Source organism: Nelumbo nucifera, chromosome 1 (assembly GCF_055504915.1).
Source record: "Nelumbo nucifera cultivar China Antique chromosome 1, China Antique-T2T, whole genome shotgun sequence".
In the NCBI taxonomy this organism is placed as follows: domain Eukaryota; kingdom Viridiplantae; phylum Streptophyta; class Magnoliopsida; order Proteales; family Nelumbonaceae; genus Nelumbo; species Nelumbo nucifera.
The window spans coordinates 93654459-93661222 of NC_142649.1; the positions used below are offsets into that span (position 1 = coordinate 93654459).

Sequence of the window (6764 nt, forward strand, 5' to 3'; positions counted from 1 at the left end):
CTCTTTGGAGACTTACTCATCTTCTTGGATTTGTTGTTGATTGCTTCCTCTTCAGCTCGCTTTCTCTTTCCGAACAACTCGGATGTTGACCCTAAGGCTTCTTCTACTTTGATGAACTTATTTTCCATGGCGAGGAACTTCTCCATGGTTGTCAGTGGGTTCAGCTCCATTTCCCAGCGTAGGTCAGAATGACGTACGCCATTTTTGGCCATTGTGAGTTGCATGACTAGGTCTAGGTCGGGAATTTGTAAACGTTACATGCAGAACCTTCTTATGTATTCTCGCAACGTTTCATTGGATCTCTGAACATTTTGGCCGTTGTAGATTTTGAATGCCTTTTACTTTTGGCGAATTGGTTGGTGAACATTTTGACGAATTGGTCCCAGTTTTTAATGGAGCCTAGAGCCAACCTTGAATACTAGAGCTAGGTCTTCTTTAAGGGTGGATGGGAAGGCGATACACATGCTTACATCATTACCCCCATGAAGTAACATTAGGGCTTGGAAACTATCAGCGTGCTCATTCGGATCAGTCATACCTTTGTAGACTGCAAACTTGGGCTAGAGCCGAGTTTTGCTGGTGATGCACGTGGTGTTGCTGTTGGGTTTTGCTGGTGATGCACGTGGTGTTGCTATTGCTGTTGTTGCGTAGTTGCCCCCCCCCCCCCCCCCCCCCCCGCCACGGAGGTGAACTTGCTTTCCCAGAACTTTAGTTGCTCAATCATTCCCTACACACACTATACCAGATCATAGAACTAGCATGCATCAACTGTTGCGGGAACTGCGGTGGGCTCAATCGCAGGAGGAGGCGTGTTCACATTTTCTAGTACAACTATTGGGTGTAGGGGGACGTCTATTTGTCCGATAGTCACAGTGGGGATTTGGCCGTTGTTGTTGTTATTCGTGGTCTAGTTGCTTGAAGAGGCCATTGCTTTCTTGGTTCTTGAAAAGAGGTAAAAAAGAGTACTTAGCTTTTAGTTACAGTTCCCACAGATGACACCAATTGATGTTGTGTGATCTGTAAGAGAGAGAATTAGAGTGCCCAGGTGTCTTTTACCCAGAGAGGGCACTCCGATGCTTAAGTCAGAAGATGTTTGTGAATTGTTTTGAGAGTTGAGAGAGCTAGAAAGTATGTAATCGCGCGTACCTTTTCAGGTAGAAGTGAGTGGCTTTTATAGGCACTAGTGGTTAGAGCCCTCTTGTAATGGGTTTGAGCTTAACCGTTTTCGCTTTGTTGGGCGCATTAATGCTTTGGTTGCAAGATCTGTGCAGGAGTTACGATCTACCCGAGTAATTTCGAGGTGTGCAATGCGGTAGGCCAGTCTAACGGTAGAGGTATCAACGCTCCATGGATCTCGGCTTAATGTATTGTTGGAATGGGTCAGTGGGCTCTTCCTCGCAGGTCGCCATGGATCTGACAGCTCGGCCAACTTCTAGGGCAGGTCACCGTAATCTTACAAGGTCTTCTAGTTCGGCCTTGTTGAGTTAGAGGTCGGCCTGGACGAGGTGCTCCAAGCTAACTTGCCGAGCTAGTTTGCTTACTCAGCACCAAGATGTCACTCAAAGGCCATGTGTCACAATATGATTGATCGGGCCAAATTACCCCTCATCAAGACCCAAAACGCAAAGGCTAACCACGTGAAAGACTTTACAAGACATCCCCAGAAAAAAGAAAGAAAAAAAACTGAGCCGGCCCTAACTCTCACAGTCTCACCACCCAAGCCCACAAGGCCACACGACTAAAGGCTCAGTTTGGAAGGAGTGTAAATGTGAATGTGTAGAGTGTGGAACTAATTTATATTTTGTATTATTTTGTTTGTATTTGTATTGTACATTATTTGCATTTGTACTCCTAAACTAAGTCAAAAGAGAAATAGAGAACAACCTTTAAAGGGTGACCTTTCTTTCCCTACCTTCCCTACCTCGGGCCCCAACTCTCACGTTCTCACCACCCAAGCCCACAAGGCCATACGACTAAAGGCTCAGTTTGGAAGGAGTATAAATGCAAATGTGTAGACTGCATAACCTAGCTAATTTATATTTTGTATTATTTTGTTTGTATTTGTATTGTTCATTATTTGCATTTGTACTCCTTCCAAACTAAACCAAAAGAGAAACGGAGAACAATCTTTAAAGGGTGACCCTTCTTCCCCTACCTTCCATGCCTCTCCTACGTGTGCTAGAAGCACCCTTACCACGTGGGTGCACCACCTCATCTTCATAAAACTCTGCTAACCACTTTAATTTCCTACTATCTGAAAGGCTATAGTGTCTGGTGATGCGCAATCTATTTGCTCCCTCGTGTCCTGTGATTGGGCTCGAATAAGGATTTGATCTGGCAGTGCCGAGCTGGTATTTGTACGTCCGAGTTGGAAAGAGCTGTAAAGAAAGAAGGATTAGAATGCCTAGGTAGGTTTTACCCAGGAGAATACTCCGATGCTTAAGTCAGTATGGGGATTTTTGTGAGAATGTGTGAGAGAGCTTAAGTGTTTCAGTGCGCATACCTTTTTTGAGTGGATTTGGGGCTCTTTTATAGTTATCTGAGGTTCAGGTGCCATTAGGCAATGTCTCTGAGTCTCCTACGGAGCTGTTTCCATAGTTTAAGGCATGATGGCGCGCCAGTTGCTAGATTCGCGCGACGGTTACAAGCCGCCCGGTTCGGCGAGCTGCTCCTATGGTCGCGGTAATGGTGCCTGTGGGGGCATGTTGCGCAGAACGGTTTAGATGAGCTTCTGTTGACAGCAGCCTGAGCTCGCCCCAACTTGGCTACTCATCTGATGTTGGGTGCCATGTGTTGATTTGTCGAGCTGTCCTACTAATTTGGATGCTGTGTTGTCAATAATGTCCATATGTCGATAGTTGTGCGGGGTGACCAAAACGCCCCTCATCAGTATACACGGATCAAACTTCACCTTTAAGAGTACCTCTGTTAGCAGTTGGGACTTCTCTTTCTTTAGGATCTCGTTCTCTTATAGTAGAATGATGTTTGTTTTTGTCAGCGGAGGTGGCCTTTGTCTTTGGTAGAGGCTAGGAGGAAAGCTAGGAAGACACTGACTCACACTTCTTTCTAATGATCTCTACAAGGGTTGCAGCGGCGTCTCCAATGGCGGTGAGATTCACGTTGTGTATCGACAACGGTGGTGAGACTCACGCTGTGTTGGTCAGGGTGAAGGAGCGGATAGAGAGGGAATGAGGGGCGGTGGGGAGGGAGGGGAAATTTTGATTAAAGTTTGGAGTCCAAACTCTCGTTAGGTCTGCACTCCTTCAGTTTCAAATTCTTTTAGGAGCGGGTGACGTGTTCGGTCCTTATTGGATTTGACAAACATTTTTTTGTCCGTAAGGCTGTGTTTGGTTGTAGTACAATTTTATTTGCTATAGTATAAATGCATGGGAGTGCAAGTGATAAAAATGTAAATTCATGTTTAACTTTGTTTTGGGTTTTAATTTATTCTGCTTCATGTCTTAATTTACTTCATTGTACTTGGAGGTGTAAAGTGGGCTGTGCCGGACTGGCATGGTATGGCCCGTAAGTAGTCCACGGGCCATCATGGGCCATATCACCCTCTCCGATGAAAATTTTGAGGGTCAACCCGACACAGTCCACAGCCCAGGCCGGTGCGGAATCACTTGCACTGCCATGTTTTGCATTGTTTGTATTGCAATCAAATACAGCCAAAAGGGTAGACGATGTGAAATCGGTACCCACGGCACATTACAGCTGCGCATTGAAAATATCTCATTTGTCATAGGGAGATGCTCCCAATACACGACATTGGTGCTTTGTGTATAGGGAAGTGATAACACTTTGTGGGTAGCAAAATCCAAAATGTAATAAATAAGCAAATTGGCTAATGGAAAAAGGGTTTTATGTTCTTGTAATAATAGCCATGGATACCCTAAATAAAAATAAAAATTCATTAAGCTTGACCTCTTTATCTGTTCTGTTCAGCTGAGATCCTTTTACTCCAAATCCCTTATTATATTCCCCATAATTTTTCATTAATTCTTTCTCCATTTCCCTAAACCTTAAATTACTTTCTCCTAATCAGTTCCCTTAACAGCTCACAAACATTGACTACTTTGAAACGTTGAATTCTCTCTCATCTCACTTCCCAACGGAAGTCTAACCTTCATTAAATATCTCTAGCTCTCTCTCTCTCTCTCTCTATCTATCTATCTATACACTGGCTTGCATCCATTATTGGTTTTTCTCCTTTCAGTAGCTCATACCAGACAAGTAGACCAATTAATCAAGCTGGCTAGCCGCGAAGGTTCATGCTTCTCTGCACCTAATAGCTATATAAGCATGAGTACCATCTCTCTGATCTTGCATTACTCTCAGACCATTACATACCCGGTCATTAATTGATATCCCCTTCACTCTGCGCCAACTTCTGCAACCCAAGCAATCCAGACATGAAAGACCTCACATACACCCAACTCTTCCAAGCTTCCATTGCAGTTCTCTTAACCTCAACCCTCCTCGTTCATACCCTCTTATCCGGCACCACACTCACCCACATCCTCGGTTTCCTCTCCCACAACCTCACAGTCTCGCTGTCCTGCGCCTGGTGCCTATTCATCTCCATTATCTACTACCTCTTTACCCGCCCACGTCCAGTCTTGATGCTAGACAACACCTGCTTTAAACCCAGCTTCGACCGTAGGCTGAGTCTCGAGGTCTGTGAGTATTTTGTGCGTCGGAGTAGACGCTTCAACAGCACAAGCGAAGAATTCATGCGAGGCATTTATCTCAAGTCTGGCCTGGGTGAGGAAACTTATGCACCTCCCTTCATCTTCCAGACAGACTACGAAGCCAAGCTGCAATCCGCCATTCAAGAATCCCAAGAAGGGATGTTCTCTACCGTTGATTCTCTCCTGGCTAAAACCCAGATCGACCCACAGCAGATTGACATCGTCGTCGTCACCTCTGGCTCCTTCGCGCCCTCTCCATCTCTGTCGGCACTTATAGTTAACCGTTATAAGCTGAGACCCGACGTTAAGACCTTCAACTTGAGCGGCATGGGTTGTAGTTCTGGAGTCATGTCCATTGACATGGCTGCTAAGCTCCTGAGCAGCAGTAGGCGTGTCAGGTATGCACTCGTCGTGGTCACCGAGAGCATCAGCTTGAATTGGTACTTCGGCGATGACCGCTCCATGCTCGTCACCAACTGTATCTTTCGTGTCGGTTGCGCTGCCGTCATGATGACCAATGACCCGAGTCGCCGGCAGGAAGCCAAGATGGAACTCGTTAGTTCGCTCAGGACTCACCATGGTGCAGACGACAGCTGCTACACAGCGGCGTTTCAGCAAGAAGATGAGATGGGTAACCTTGGGGTGACGCTCAAGAAGGATTTGATTCGGGTTGCAGGCCTTGGCCTGCGTGCTCACATCCAGTCGCTTGCACCCCGAGTTCTCCCTCTGAGTCAACTCGTCTCGTATGCGTACTCGGTTCTGATGTGTGCACTATCACGCGGCGACTCAAAGCCAATGGTGCCGGATTTCACGACGGCGTTCGATCACATCTGTATCCACACGGGTGGGAAGGCTGTGATTCAACAGGTGTCGCGAGTGCTTCGACTCAGCGGCGAGGTGACTGAGCCGGCTCGGATGTGCTTGCACCGATTCGGTAACACATCCAGTAGTCTGGTGTTTTACGAGTTGGCTTATTTTGAAGCCAAACAGAGGTTGAAGCGAGGTGACAAGATGTGGATGCTGGCGTTTGGGACGGGGTTCAAGGTGTGTAGCCTCGTCTGGAAATCACTGCGAGATTCGTATTTAGACTCTGAGAATCCATGGAACGATTGCATTCATCGATACCCATTAAAGAACTAGTAAGGTAAGGTAGGAAGAAGAGAGAACAGAAGAAGAAAGAAAAGAGAGAAGAAAAAAAAAAAGAGAATTTGTGAAATAATTATAATCCCAGAATAGAATAGCTCTATATTCTTATAAAAATAAAACCCAATATGACTGTATTAATTCTTGTGTTCATTGATTATGCATTTAAGGATTACCAACACAGATTGCAGAGGTGGGGACTCATGTTGGCTCTCAATAAGTATTTTTCAAGAGAAAAGATCGATGGAGGCTAGTTGCCTTAAATATGTGATCAATCTCATGAAGTTAACTACAGAGGTCAACAATATTGGGTGGGTAAGAATCCATTACCCAGAGAAGAATTCTCAGGGTCATCCATCACCTTGCTCAATGCTTTTGCTTCTTCATTGAATTGTAAACAGTGCTTGATTATTGAAAATCCCCTGGATTTGTTCCATATTTATCTGTTCATCTTTTAGTCTCTGAAATAAAACTGTTCATTTAGCAAAACAAAAATTTCAATTAATTTTAAATCAAAGAAGCATAACAAAAGAGATAAGCCCTTAAGCTTCAATTGTTCTTTTGATTTGTTGCTGTTGTGATAGGGCTGATAAACTGGGTTAAATAGGGTGGGGCAGATTTTATCCATCAAACTATAAACTGACTAGGAGGCAGCTTTAACCTTTCATGAACATAGGAAAGGTCTAACTATTTATTTAGAGTTTAACTTCAGTACATTCACTGTATTTTCCAATTTAGAGTTGGTTTACATTTTAAAAAATTTACTTTCACATTTAACAAGATATATTTATCATCACGTTCACGAAAAGGACCCTTAATATATAATTGGCTGGATTTATATAAAGTACAATCAAATTCTTATATCAAATTCAACCAAATTCAAATTGCAATCAGATATTGTGTACATTAATAATTTAAACTGAAAAT

The 6764-nt window shown here is 44.2% G+C and overlaps 1 pseudogene across 1 annotated transcript; it reads left to right on the forward strand.

Annotated features, from left to right (window-relative positions):
- The first annotated feature begins 4178 nt into the window (after nt 1-4178).
- Nucleotides 4179-6332, forward strand: LOC104605510 (3-ketoacyl-CoA synthase 4 pseudogene; annotated as a pseudogene). The gene has a single exon (XR_016076751.1). The product of XR_016076751.1 is annotated as a 3-ketoacyl-CoA synthase 4 pseudogene (transcript).
- The last annotated feature ends 432 nt before the right edge of the window (nt 6333-6764 follow it).